At 45.4% G+C, this 13,405-nt stretch overlaps 1 pseudogene across 1 annotated transcript in view; it reads left to right on the top strand.

Moving 5' to 3' along the window:
- Positions 1 to 13,405, top strand: part of LOC309857200 (myomegalin-like) — a 113,900-nt pseudogene that overhangs the window by 82,223 nt on the left and 18,272 nt on the right. The window contains exons 11-17 of the transcript in view: positions 1,846 to 1,962; positions 2,584 to 3,094; positions 4,746 to 4,980; positions 8,131 to 8,182; positions 9,230 to 9,453; positions 10,066 to 10,220; positions 12,559 to 12,744. The product of the transcript in view is annotated as a myomegalin-like (transcript). The remainder of the gene's footprint in view (positions 1 to 1,845; positions 1,963 to 2,583; positions 3,095 to 4,745; positions 4,981 to 8,130; positions 8,183 to 9,229; positions 9,454 to 10,065; positions 10,221 to 12,558; positions 12,745 to 13,405) is intronic.

The raw sequence follows: 13,405 nt of genomic DNA, 5'->3' as shown, positions 1-13,405 counted from the left end.
CATTCTAACTGGTGTAAGGTGGTATCTCAATGTGGTTTTAATTTGAACCTCCCTGATGGCTAGTGTTGATTAACATTTTTTCATGTGTCTGATAGCCATTTGTATGTCTTGATTGGAGAAGTGTCTGTCCATATCTTCTGCCCATTTTTGATATCATTGCCTGTTTTGTGAGTTTTGAGTTTGAGGAGTTCATTATAGATCCTGGATATCAACCTTTTGTCTGTACTGTCATTTGCAAATATCTTCTCCCATTCCATGGGTTGCCTCTTTGTTTTTTTTTTTTGACTGTTTCCTTGGCTGTGCAGAAGCTTTTGATTTTGATGAAGTCCCAAAAGTTTATTTTTACTTTTGTTTCCTTTGCCTTTGGAAATATATCTTGAAAGAAGTTGCTGTGGTTGATATCGAAAGGTTACTGCCTATGTTCTCCTCTAGGATTCTGATGGATTCCTATCTCACGTTGAGGTCTTTTATCCATTTTGAGTTTATCTTTGTGTACGGTATAAGAGAATGGTCAAGTTTCATTCTTCTACATATAGCTGTCCAGTTTTCCTAGCACCATTTATTGAAGAGACTTTTTTCCCACTGTATATTTTTTCCTGTTTTGTCAAAGATTAATTGACCATAAAGTTGAGGGTCCATATCTGGGCTCTCTACTCTGTTCCACTGGTCTATGTGTCTGTTTTTATGCCAGGACCATGCTGTCTTGGTGATCACAGCTTTGTAATAAAGCTTGAAATCAGGGAACATGATGCCCCCAATTTTATTTTTGTTTTTCAACATTTCCTTAGTGATTCAGGGTCTCTTCTGATTCCATACAAATTTTATGAATATTTGCTCCAGCTCTTTGAAGAATGCTGGTGGAATGTTGATTGGAATGGCATTAAAAGTACAGATTGCTCTAGGCAGTATAGACATTTTAACAATGTTTATTTTTCTGATCCAAGAGCATGGAATGGTCTTCCATCTTTTTGTGTCTTCAATTTCTTTCATGAGTGTTCTGTAGTTCCTAGAATACATATCCTTTACCTCTTTGGTTAGGTTTATTCCCAGGTATCTTCTGGTTCTTGGTGCTATAGCAAATGGAATCGATTCTCTAATTTCCCTTTCTGTATTTTCATTGTTATTGTATAAGAAAGCCACTGATTTCTGTACATTGACTTTGTATCCTGCCACATTACTGAATTGCTGTATGAGTTCTAGTAGTTTGGGGGTGGAGTCTTTAGGGTTGTCCATATAAAGTAGCATGTCATCTGTGAAGAGAGAGACTTTGAATTCTTCCTTGCCAATTTGAATACCTCTTATTTCTCTTTGTCTGATTGCTGTTGCTAGGACTTCTAATACTATATTGAACAAGAGTAGTGAGAGTGGGCATCCTTGTTGTGTTCCTGATCTCAACAGGAAGGCTGTGAGCCCCATTGAGGATCATATTTACTGTGGGCTAGTAGCTATGTTATAGAGCTGTACGGATCTTAATGTTTTAGGATTCTAAATTAATTCAATCCCATTCACATATTTAATGAGCTTCTGTGGATAAAGCACTTGCTCGTTTCTCAGGGCTTCTAGGGATGATAATATATATAATACCCAACATAAAGATATCTGGTCCACACAAAGCCTCAGTTGTTGTAGGTGACATCACCAGTGGCACACAGGCTCATCCTGGTGGAAGGAAGTCCTGCTTGGAGTGCGTTGTTTCTTCTCCCACTTGGGTCCAAAGAAGGTTCCATTCTACTTTGGCTGTAAACTCCCTGCCCCTTGAGGGCTAGGGCATGTGCCACTGAGATTGAGAGGGTACATGGGACATTCTGAGAGCCCCTGTGACACCCTGTGTCTCTTCCTGAGGAGGCAAATCCTTGGTAAAGCAGGACAGCAAGCAGGTGCAGGTGGACCTCCAGGATCTGGGCTATGAGACCTGTGGCCGAAGTGAAAATGAAGCTGAGCGGGAAGAGAGTACCAGTCCCGGTAGGAACACAAGGGCAGGGCTCACCTGGTCTTCCTGGAGTTGGCCTTCCCATCTGGGAGCTACTGGCCAGTCCCACACCTAATGAGGAATAGGGCTGAGGGGTATGGTCGATGGAAGGGGACCCAGGACCAGTGAGGCACAGGAAGTTTGGCAGACAACTCTGGTCCAACACGAGGCTGAGTGTGAGTGGGAATGTCTCTAATTAATTTCCAGCATACTGCTATTGATTAAAAGAAGAAAAGTTCTGTCCAACTGATGATCATCTAAGGCTTAACTTTTTACTGAAGAGACCAGATGAGCTTGTGGAGACAAGTAAACCCTAAGCTAAAAAATCTGTTTTTTCATCCTAGAAGGACATCGACTGTAGAGACACCCATCAAACTGAAATTGAGAAAAGGAAAAACACTCAGGGCAGTGGAAGGTGACTGTACCTGGTTCCTGACCTGCAGGCTTTTGAGTGGGTGGAAATACCATGTCTGAATGCTAGTAAAGCATGGAGCTGAATAAAGTACTGCCTCAACATTCGCTCTAGTGATTCCTATCCCCGGCACCAGAGCTGTCTCCAAGCCTCAGCAGCACAGTGTATCTTTATTTAGAAAGATGTCTTTTTCTTCTCTCAGAGTGTGAGGATCACAATAGCCTCAGGGAAACAGCCCTGATGGAGTGGTGCCTGGGCTCCTCAGCAGCTAGTGCCCCAGGAAAGAAGCTCTTGAAGAGCCCTTGAGGGAAGCAGGAGGAGTTCCGTGCATATGGAAAGTCGGAAGATATCTCTCTCCTGCAGAAGGACATTGAAGACCTGAAGGCCCAGCTGCGGAATGCCAACAAGATCATCTAGAACTTCAAGAGCGAGATCCGGTCCATCTCACTTATAAGTGATTATTTATCTAGTCTGGAGGCACCGCAAAAGCTGAAGGCCGTTGACACCCTCGAGGGATCTTCACCTCACAGTGTCACTGACAAGGATGAGGGATGGCTGTCTGATGGCACTAGGGCTTCCTGTCCCCGAGGGATTCAGGCTAAAAAGGATCTGGAGAGTCTGATCCAGAGAGTGTCCCAGCTAGAGGCCCAGCTCCTGAAAACTGGAGTGGAAGGGAAGCTGGCAGAGGAATTGAGATCAACCTCCTGGCCTGGGTAAGGGGGGCACACTTTGGACGTGATAAGATTGAAAATGTCTAAGTTTGTGTTGGAGGTTGGCTAGCCCAGGCAGTAGAAGAGATAGGGTGATCAGAATAGGGTGATCAGAAGAGTGCCTACTTTAATGCTAGGCCTAGATCCAATAGGGTGATCAGAAGAGTGCCTACTTTAATGCTAGGCCTAGATCCAAAGAAAGGTCAGTAGGCCCTGCTTGGGAGACACCAGGTCTCTGGGACTTCCTCTCAGGAATCTATTAGTAAAGTGACTGGATATGTCATGTAGTAGGAAGACTGGAGTCAGATTGCCTGGGTCTGAATCCTAACTCTGGCACTTTCTAGCTGTTCAACTTATTTAGAATTTCTGGGATCTTTCCTCACCTATCAAATGAGGAGACTAAGAGAACCTATCTCAACAGGTGGTTACTGGGTTTAAATGAATTAGTACAAGTGATCAAAATTGCCCAACATATATTAAGCTCTCAGTACAATTTACCATAACTGTTACTGTTGTTGATACTTTGTGTTGGAAGACACTGGGTATCTGTCCTTGTTATCTGCACTGAGTATCAGAACATGCAAAAATTGTTTGAGTGGCCTCAAACAATAATTCATGTGGATTTACAGGACTCAGCAGTGTAGCTGTTGCTTGGGGAGGGTCTCTCCTGGGGGCAGCCATCTGATGGCTTCACCTGTCTGGTGATATGATGCTCCTTGCCTTCTCTCTGTCCCCCTTTGGCTTCTTGTCTTCCATGGTCTTTCTTCTTGGGGTGGGCCTCTCAAGTGGTCTCAAGGTAGTTCCACTTCTGTATGGCAGCTGGCTTCCAACAGAGCAGAAATAGAAGTTGCCAGGACAGTTCAGAGCTACTCCTTGACTTAGCACAGTGTTGCTTCCCTTATTACCTCAGTCACAGTGCTCACAGAGCTTTCCCAGATTTAAGGAGGTGGAGAACAGCCTCTACTTGCCAATGAGAGAAGGAGCAAAGGCACATTGGCAAAACAACATGTGGAAAAGGAATGTAATGGCCCTCTTGGCAAAACAGTCTGCCATAATAGAGATGATCTTCCAAATAGAATAGAATAGAAATGAAAGGTCTTATCTAGACTTAGGATTAAGTGATTCCTTCCCCCCCCACAAGTTTATGTATTTATTTATTTTACATAATGTCTCAACACAACGTGGGGCTTGAATTCCTGACCCCATCATCAAGAGTCGTGAGCTCTTCTTACTGAGCCAGACAGCCAGGTGTCCCAGGATTAAGTAATTCTAGTCACTGAACTTATTTTTATTTATTGTATCTATTGAATACCTACTCAATAAATACATTTAGTGTTTCTTGAGTATCAGCTGTGAATGTACACTCTACTAGTCCCATGAAGAATGTAAAATTGGGCACCATATTTACCTCCATAGGACCTAGTATTTTCCTGGACATAGGGCTAACTTGCACAAAACATTGTAAGAATCACTAAATTTCTAAACTGACATCATGTATCAGAACAGGATTTACTCTTAAATACTTTGGCTTCTGTGCCAGAATTTTGCCTGGGGAGCTCCTTTGAAATGCTCTCATGGAAATCTCTACTGAAGGCCCGTAATTTCACATTCACTCATTTTCATTCTTACTTTTTCCTCTTCTCTTCTGTATTAGGAAATATGATTCCCTGATTCAGGATCAGGCCTGAGAGCTGTCATACCTATGCCAGATGATACAAGAAAGGAGAGGCATCTGTTACCTTCTCTCATAGCAAGCAAAAGATACAGTAAAAAATTTTGAGGACCTTTTTAGGAGCAGTGACATTGAATACTACCTGGACAGAGCTTCTGCGAGCAACTTGCCCAGGGAAGTCAGTTGACAGAGAGGATTACCAGCAAATTCAGTACCAGTAAGTTGGCCACAGAGCTTTGGCACACACTCAGTCACTCCCATAGCCCCAGGCCCAGGTGGCCACCACACCTCCACCACAGTTTCTAACCCAGGTCCTGCTTCCACTTCATTTCCTGGGCCCATTACAGGAGCAGAACTGGTCAGTGGGGAACACTGAGGAGAAACACAGGATTTGGAGGTCATGATTGCAATGGCAGAAACTGATGCACTCATGGCAAGTGACCTTTAGGGAAGCAGACTGTGTCCATCCAGAAAGGGAGAAAAGGGAGAAAAGATCAGAAAAGATCAGAGGATGTCATCATAGTAAAAAGAGCCTGACCTGAGAATTGTAAGACCCCAGTGGTAGCCTGGATGCTGCCATTAATTTGCTTTGAGCAATGGTTTAGCCTTTCAGTGTCTCTTTGTTTATCACATGGTGTCATTCGTGCATATAATTCCATTATAGTTAAAGCACCCTGCCCTTTGGACATGGCTTGGGCACTGAATGTCATAGTGCAAGGGCTAGGAATATGGGGTTTTTTTAAATTTATTTTTTTATTTTCAGCATAACAGTATTGATTGTTTTTGCACCACACCCAGTGCTCCATGCAATCCATGCCCTCTATAATACCCACCACCTGGTACCCCGACCTCCCACCCCCCGCCCCTTCAAACCCCTCAGATTGTTTTTCAGAGTCCATAGTCTCTCATAGTTCACCTCCCCTTTCAATTTCCCCAAGCTCCCTTCTCCTCTCTAACTCCCCATGTCCTCCATGCTATTTGTTATGCTCCACAAATAAGTGAAACCATATGATAACTGACTCTCTCTGCTTGACTTATTTCACTCAGCATAATCTCTTCCAGTCCCGTCCATGTTGCTACAAAAGTTGGGTATTCATCCTTTCTGATGGAGGCATAATACCCCATAGTGTATATGGACCACATCTTCCTTATCCATTCTTCCATTGAAGGGCATCTTGGTTCTTTCCATAGTTTGGCGACCATGGCCATTGCTGCTATAAACATTGGGGTACAGATGGCCCTTCTTTTCACGACATCTGTATCTTTGGGATAAATACCCAGGAGTGCAATTACAGGGAAGTTATATTTTTAATTTCTTGAGGAATCTCCACACTGTTCTCCAAAGAGGCTGCACCAACTTGCATTCCCACCAACAATGGAAGAGGGTTCCCCTTTCTCCACATCCCCTCCAACACATGTTTCCTGTCTTGCTAATTTTGGCCATTCTAACTGGTGTAAGGTGATATCTCAATGCAGTTTTAATTTGAATCTCCCTGATGGATAGTGATGATGAACATTTTTTCATGTGTCTGATAGCCATTTGTATGTCTTGATTGGAGAAGTGTCTGTCCGTATCTTCTGCCCATTTTTGATATGATTGTCTGTTTTGTGTGTGTTGAGTTTGAGGAGTTCATTATAGATCCTGGATATCAACCTTTTGTCTGTACTGTCATTTGCAAATATCTTCTCCCATTCCATGGGTTGCCTCTTTGTTTTCTTGACTGTTTCCTTGGCTGTGCAAAAGCTTTTGATTTTGATGAAGTCCCAAACGTTTATTTTCGCTTTTGTTTCCTTTGCCTTTGGAGACATATCTTGAGAGAAGTTGCTGTGGTTGATATCGAAGAGATTACTGCCTATGTTCTCCTCTAGGATTCTGATGTATTCCTGTCTCGCATTGAGGTCTTTTATCCATTTTGAGTTTATCTTTGTGTACGGTGTAAGAGAATGGTCGAGTTTCATTCTTCTACATATAGCTGCCCAGTTTTCCCAGCACCATTTATTGAAGAGACTGTCTTTTTTCCACTGTATATTTTTTCCTGTTTTGTAGAAGATTACTTGACCATAGAGTTTAGGGTCCATATCTGGGCTCTCTACTCTGTTCCACTGGTCTATGTGTCTGTTTGTATGGAATCATAAGAGACCCCGAATCGCTAAGGAAATGTTGAAAAACAAAAATAAAATGGGGGGCATCACATTACCTGATTTCAAGCTCTACTACAAAGCTGTGATCACCAAGACAGCATGGTACTGGCATAAAAACAGAAACATAGACCAGGAATACGGGTTTTTGTTTTAAGCTTGTTGTTGTTGTTGTTGTTTTAAGCTTTTTTTAAAATAATTTTTTATTTTTATAAACATATATTTTTATCCCCAGTGGTACAGGTCTGTGAATCACCAGGTTTACACACTTCACAGCACTCACCAAAGCACATACCCTCCCCAATGTCCATAACCCCACCCTGCTTCTCCCAAAACCCCTCCCTCCCAGCAACCCTCAGTTTGTTTTGTGAGATTAAGAGTCACTTATGGTTTGTCTCCCTCCCAATCCTATCTTGTTTCATTGATTCTTCTCCTACCCACTTAAGCCCCCATGTTGCATCACCACTTCCCCATATCAGGGAGATCATATGATAGTTGTCTTTCTCCGCTTGATTTATTTCACTAAGCATGATACACTCTATGACCCAGCAATTGCACTACTGGGTATTTACCCTAAAGATACAAACGTAGTGATCTGAAGGGGCACGTGCACCCGAATGTTTATAGCAGCAATGTCCACAATAGCCAAACTATGGAAAGAACCTAGATGTCCATCAACAGATGAATGGATAAAGAAGTGGATGGAATACGGGTTTTTATTGGAGTTCTTTACTTAGAAGACATTTCCTGAGAGTACCAAGAGATAGTGGGATCAGTCTTGGGAGCCAACCATCCCACACACTGGTGGCAGGTGCAGAGGTGGTACAGGATGGTTTGTCATCTCTCAGAGCAAGAGTGGGCTCTCCATGAATGCTATGATGGGACACAGAGCATGCATCTGGGAGTGAGTCTGTGGCAGGCTTGGAAGGTGGAATATTCCAGAGAGAAGCTGAACAAGTGTGCTTCAAACTTCTTTGCATTGATTTAGGGTAGAGGAAGTCCTGAGGCTGATCACGAGGTCAGGGGAGGTCTGCCTGGTGAGTTCAAGAGAGCCCACAGGTCTACCCTCTGAGGATACAATCTGAAACCTTCTCAAGTAATTCTCCTACATGTCTTGGACATACACAGAGGAATCACCATTCTGTACCCGCAGATGCTCTTGCATTCATGATGTAGGAAGTGGGATCTGTTTAATTTCTTACCATGTCTTTCTGAGTTTGGCTTTCAGAGGATCATAAAAGTGAGAAAGATCAAGTTGGACTTGAACTGCTGGCCCTCAGGTAACTTGAAATAGGATCTGGTAAAGGAATCTGGAACAAGGCCCAAAGGGGTCCAGGGTGACTGTAACTTTACAAATCAGGGCAGGGAAATGCTGATTATAACATTTTTATTTATTCATGAGACACTTTAGCCTCTCTTTTGCTATAATTCTGTTGATTTCTATCGTGTAATTATTCTCCAGGTTTAGTAACCTAGACTCATCCTGACCCAACAGGAAACTAACCAGGTTCCAGGAGTCTTGGCACCCCCAAGGCTCTCCTCTGCTTTCTTCCCAGATGTTTAAAGATGAGGCTGTGCAGCTATGTTCACTTAACCTAAGTTGGTCAGCTCATTTAGTAATAGTCCAGTTCTCCCTGGGGGAAAAAAAGAATTGAAGAACCATAATGTAGTTCCTCAGAGGGGAAAGGCCTGGGTATTGCAGATGCCTGGGAGGCTGCAGTCTCTCAGGAACCAGTTTTCAATGAGTCACTGCAGAAAATCTTACCATGTACAGTAAAATATGGGCTCAAAATCTGTAGCTGTAGCCTCTAGTCCAAGCATCTCTCTGTTGGAAGCCTGCTTTAGACCACGTGGTGCTGCTTAAAATCCCTGCAGTGAAGAGCAAAGCATTTTGGTTTTGTTTTCATTGCTAATCCATCCCAGACACATACCTGGGCTATAGCTCAATCATCCACATGATTCCACGCATCTTGCTCTCGGTTGTCAAGGGTGATGCCAGACTGCTGCGTGTTTGTCACCGCTTACCTTCTTGGAGACTGGTAACCAGCAGTTCTTGGGGCCACACTTGGAGCAGCTGTGCCTTACAGGGCTGGCTGAGTCTCTGCTAGTTTCTGGCGTCTCCTGTGGCCAGTGCCCTGGATAGTGATTGCCCCTCTTTCTCCCACTGCACCCCTCCTACTCTCCGCCCCTAACCAGTGATAAGTTATTTTGATGGTTCTTCACAGGAAAGGTTCCCTTGACTTAGGTGGCTTTTCCTGTGTGCCTTGGTCAGGACAAGTTGGGCTGGTGCCCTTGGCTTCGCCTATTGTCTCCTTACACCCCACTAGGGTCAACAGAGAGCTGCAGGAGAAGGAGAAAGTGATTGAGGTCCAGTAGGCCAAGCTGGATACACGGTCCCTCATGCCCTCCAGCAGCCACGACTTGTCGGACTCCCGGCACTCTCCCAGCAGCTCCTCCTTCCTGTCTGATGAGCTGGAAGTCTGCTCTGACATGGATGTAGCCAGTGAGTACACACAGTACAAACAGAAGAAGGCACTGCCTGGTCACTCAGGTAACCTCCTGTTTCTCTAGCCAGGCCTTATAGATCCTCCCTGGTGTGTGTCAGGCTGAACATGGCCCTGGGACCAAGCACCAAGTACAGGCCCCAGTGCCTCAGATCTTTGCTCTGCTCCTGACTCTGCAGGGTGTTTCTGGGTCTCCACTGCACTTGTAACCTGGTAGACCCAAGGGGAAGTGCAGTGGGAAAAGCAAGAACATCCAGGCAGGTTCTTCCCCATTGTCTCATGAGCACAGACCATCTGTCTTACTTCCTTCTTCAAATGGGACATAATCTCCCTCCTGCAGAGGTCTTGCTCACTGCGTATCCTGAACTAGTGTCCCCTGGGTATCTTTCAGCAGTCACGGATGCTGTCGTTCCCACCTGGTACTTTTGGAAATGCCATTTTCACAGTTTCTAGGTCTGGGCCCCACTCCCACCCCTAAGGTGGCTTGCCTCCCTCAAGAAGCTATCTGCAAGCAAGGAAATGAACACGGCTCACAGTGTTTGTGCTTGGTGCTTTCCCAGAAAGCCAGGCTCTGCCTTGGTACCCCTGGCTCAATAGAAGGCCAGATTCCAGTTCTTTGTCGACCACCAAACATTTTCTTTCATTCATGGGTTTTGTAGATTCCATCCATCATTTAAGTCATTCCACTGTACTGTCTTCTAAGCCATCAGCAACCAGTGCACCTCGGGAGGTTAAGGCTGAACCCAGCAGCAACCCTATCAGCTTGTCAGCTCCCCAGAACCACCCCCCCAGGAGGCCAGCCAGGCCCATCCAGATATGTGACAGTCAACACAGCGGGAGCGCTGTCTCCTCTCCCTCAGCAGTTCTTCAGGGACGAATGTTTCCACTGTCAGAGGCTTCTAGACATCAGATCCTAGATGAAATCAAGAGGCCTTCCTAGTCCACCAATTGTGTCTGCATTTTCTTGGTTCTAAATATTTTAGGCAAATCAGAGATCTGCAGTTGACTTTGATCAGAATACCAATTTTGACCAGTAGTCAGTGAATCCTTTTAAAGTAAACATTTTCATTTCTTTCTTTCATTTCACTCTGGGGAGCAAAGAGGCAAAAGGGGTCTCTTCCATGATTATAGTCACCACAGAACAAAAAGAAAGTCACTTCATGGCTAGCCTGGAAGCATTACCCATTTATCTTCAGGGCAAGCCTCTGCAACAACTTGGGATGCTTCAGGATCCTACAAGATTCTGTTCACATTACATGGCCATTCATTCATGGACTTATGAACAGCTGGGCAGCTCCTGATATGTACGTAGTGCCTGTCCTGAAGCCAGATGGAGGGGTACATTTCATTTAGCTGCCCCAACTTAATTGCCAGGAGTGTGCTGTTCAGTTAGAGCCCCACACCAGCGATGGCAAGAAGAAGGCAAGCCTTGTCCCTGCCTCCTACCCCTTGCCACAACCAGCTGGCTGCCCTCGGTGTGGTTTGTCATAAGGTGCCCGCAGAAGGCACAGTGCTGTTCTTCTGTGGCTCCCATTTCTCCTGAGAGCCCATCAGCCAAAATCTTAAGAAGGGGATGTTTCTAACCCTTTCTGAGCTGGGGCTCAAGGTTTCTGGGCCAGAGTAGGCAGCAGCTGGCCCAGGAAGTCATGGGGAAACCTGTTTGCCTAGTGTTATAGACATCTGTGCAAATGCTCTGGGTTCAAAAGGAGCAGAAGGCCAGGGGTTTTAAATCAGAATGCCTACCTGAAGGATGCCTGACCCGTGTCACTGGGCAATGTGGGGGTCCTCGCAGTGTTTCTCTGACAGTGTATCAGCATCCCAGGGCAAGGGATGTGATTAGAGTGTACTCATTGTTTTCCATGGCAGGCATTCTCCACAGACCAGTCTTGGTTTCTGCTCCCTCCACAGGCTTCCTGCCATATAACTGTTTTTAGGAAAGAGAAGATAGATTCAGACTTCAGAATGTCCCAGGGTCCCTAAAGACTTGTCCATAGATGGACTACATCATGGTCATCTGTGGAGATCTACTATAAAGGCAAGTTTCCAAGCCCTCCTCCTAAAGTTTATGACTTAGTAGAACAGAGCCTGAAGCAACTGAACACATTAAGAATTTTTCCTAAGTGATTTGAATGCCTAGACTGGCATGCAAGCTATTGTGTCTGAGTCACTTTACCAAGACCTTGATTTTTCTTTTGGTGAATGAATATGTTGACTTGAGATTCTCAGGTTTGTCTCCATGAGACTCGCATGACACAAATTAGGAATGCACATTTACCCACAGTCCTAGCCCGCTTCTGCCCTCCTCAGGGTGAGCCCTCATACTCTCAGAGGAGCTCCAGGTGTAGGAAGTCTTGTCACAGGGGCAAGGACCGACTCCCACTCAGGGGTGATTGGGAGCATTAGTGTGAGGACATCCTGACCCCTCTGTGCCTGGAACAGCTGGGAGAGGCTCTCATAGCTGCCTGGGATACAGCTATGCCATCTTGCCTGCTTTAGCCGGTTGTTTCCAAGATGAGCATAGAATATGTATGCCAGAAGTCCCCAGCAAGGGAGAAGGCAGAGGGGTCTGCTAAGCCTGGCTCTTGGGTGGCAACCCTGGCCCTTCACCTTGTTAGCTGTCACCATGCTGAATGATAGTCGCACCCCAAGGAGACATCAGGACAATAAATAGTTTCATTTTCTCCATCTTTTCCCCATTTCTTTCTTTCTTTTTTTAATTTATTTTTTATTTATTTGTAGCATAACAGTATTCATTATTTTTGCACCACACCCAGTGCTCCATGCAATCTGTGCCCTCTATAATACCCACCACCTGGTACCCCAACCTCCCACCCCCCACCCCTTCAAAACCCTCAGATTGTTTTTCAGAGTCCATAGTCTCTCATGGTTCATCTCCCCTTCCAATTTCCCCCAACTCCCTTCTCTTCTCTAACTCCCCATGTCCTCCATGCTATTTGTTATGCTCCACAAATAAGTGAAACCACATGATAATTGACTCTCTCTGCTTGACTTATTTCACTCAGCATAATCTCTTCCAGTCCCATCCATGTTGCTACAAAAGTTGGGTATTCGTCCTTTCTGATGGAGGCATAATACTCCATTCCTTTCTTTCTAATGACGTATCTCCTTTCTTCCCAACTCTGTGTTTCTAGGCCTTCACTTTCCCTCCATACGCACGCTGGTTAGCCTTCCCCAGGCACCACTGCCCTCAACAGCACCCAGCTTCCTGCCTTTCAGCCCCACTGGCCCTCCCCTTTTTGGCTGCTGTGAGACCCCCATGGTCTCCTTGGCAGAGGCTCAGCAGGAGCTGCAGATGCTTCAGAAACAACTGGGAGAAAGTGAGCACTTCCTGTGGCCTTCATGTGCTTGGGCCAGGCTGCCCCACCCCATGTGGCCCTGCAGGGCTTTGGCTTGGTGGCGGAGTTTTGAAAAATGACCTAGGGTACGCACGTCAATAGCAGGGGACTGGCGGGTGGCCCTCCTTGCTTTTTTGGGGGGAAATACCTTCACTGCTGTCTTTCTGGTGTGTGTGTGTCTCATCATTTCATCAGGTCCTAGACCTGATCCTGTCCCACTGCTGCCAGTATGGGATACCAGCAAGTCTGCTGAAATCCTGACACAGCGGTGATGTGTCAGCAGGCAGGGCACAGGTGAGAGCTTTTGTGCCTTGCCTATATAGGCGAGACAAAGTGGCCATTTCCAGTGAGTCCTTTCCATGTTTACGATAGTCTCCCGCTGTGAAACACACTCTTCATCAAGTTTGGCTCCTGACATCATTAGGTTGAGGGTGTGAAGGGTAGTAGCAGTACAGGGATTCAGAAGAGGTGAAAAAGTCCCCCTTCCTAGGGTACAAGGTTCATTTCTACCCCGGGACAGGTGACAGGTTGGCGGCTCAGACTGGAAGCACAGGCTGTGATACCTGATTGTAAATTCTGTCCTCTGACTCCCAGAGATCATTGATTGTATTGATGATGACCATACAGAGCCTATAATGGTTAT

This window comes from Mustela nivalis, assembly GCF_964662115.1.
Source record: "Mustela nivalis genome assembly, contig: HAP1_SCAFFOLD_495, whole genome shotgun sequence".
NCBI classification, from domain to species: Eukaryota; Metazoa; Chordata; class Mammalia; order Carnivora; family Mustelidae; genus Mustela; species Mustela nivalis.
The sequence above is the reverse complement of the archived record's forward strand: the minus strand, read 5'-3'. Positions and strand labels throughout refer to the sequence as shown.